At 52.6% G+C, this 1,055-nt stretch overlaps 1 protein-coding gene across 1 annotated transcript in view; it reads right to left on the bottom strand.

The window, feature by feature from the left end:
- PAIP2B (poly(A) binding protein interacting protein 2B) overlaps positions 1–167 on the bottom strand; it is a 46,385-nt gene extending 46,218 nt beyond the window's left edge. The window contains exon 1 of the mRNA XM_010829790.1: positions 1–167. The gene's annotated coding sequence lies outside the window, so the exon portion shown is untranslated.
- Between the last annotated feature and the right edge of the window lie 888 nt (positions 168–1,055).

The following is a 1,055-nucleotide window of genomic DNA, read 5'->3' as shown; positions in this document are numbered from 1 at the left end:
CTGCGTTAACTAGAAGCCCCTCCTCCGGACCGTCCTCCTCTACTCTTTCGAGAATCTCAGCCGTCGCCGCAGAGGTCGCCGTCGCCAGAACAGTCTCGGTCCCTAGTACCAAAGCGTGAGCCACAGAACCGGGGGAGCGCCTCTACCCCTAGTCAGGTTACCTCTTACTGCACACTGGCTTCTCACCCCGCCCCCGAACCCAAGCCATTGGTTGCTGGGCACCGCCCCATTTGTCTATTGGGCAAAAGAGGATGCCGCTCAGTCACCTAGAAGGGCACGTGTGCTGGTTATTGGCCTAAATGTGAAGCAGTGCCCGCCCACTCCCTCAGAAATTTCAGCTTCTGATTGGTGTTAATGTCTGTCTTTTCGCTCCCTTCGTTCTTTCCCTCCCGGTGGAGCGTTTCCTTGCGAGAGGCACCAGCTCTGATAGGTTGAATGGACGCTATGCTTTTCCCGGATAAGGCATTGGGCCAAGGATCCGTCCGGCCCCACGTCGGGGAGGAGCCCAAGGCCCAGCATCTCTGGGTTTGTTTACACAGGCTCCTGCTCCCGTTTCCTTCCATTGGCTAAAACAGCAGCCACTTCTACCGGGTTGTGCCACTCAGCCTAGCGTGGGGAGGTGGGGGTGGGGAGTGGGGAACGGGGCATGGAGGCGGGCTTCCCTGGGATTTCCCCAGCTGTCAATTACCGAGAGGTTCTTTGAGCAAGGCTGGCTGGACCCTGATGTAGCCCTCCGTTGAAAAAAGTTTGGGAACTTGGGCTTTTTGGAGGGGCTGGAGGGAAGCAGAGGGACTCTTCCATATGTCCAGAGACAAATCTAGCTTCCTGAATATTTAAAAAATAAATAAAACCTTACTATCCCCTTGGATTTACGATGTCCAGTCTTTACTTGCCAAGACTTAGAAGTTTATCCTTTCAGGGAGTGGGATTTCTTTATGGAAGTTTTTATACATCTTTGTTCCTCCCTACCTCTCATGTTAGCTGTATACATAACATAAAGTAGAGGCTAAGTAAGTGATTGATAATGATCCAAGCTCCAATCCAAGCTCTGAGTG

Source organism: Bison bison, unplaced genomic scaffold, assembly GCF_000754665.1.
Source record: "Bison bison bison isolate TAMUID 2011002044 unplaced genomic scaffold, Bison_UMD1.0 scf7180017864508, whole genome shotgun sequence".
In the NCBI taxonomy this organism is placed as follows: domain Eukaryota; kingdom Metazoa; phylum Chordata; class Mammalia; order Artiodactyla; family Bovidae; genus Bison; species Bison bison.
The sequence above is the reverse complement of the archived record's forward strand: the minus strand, read 5'-3'. Positions and strand labels throughout refer to the sequence as shown.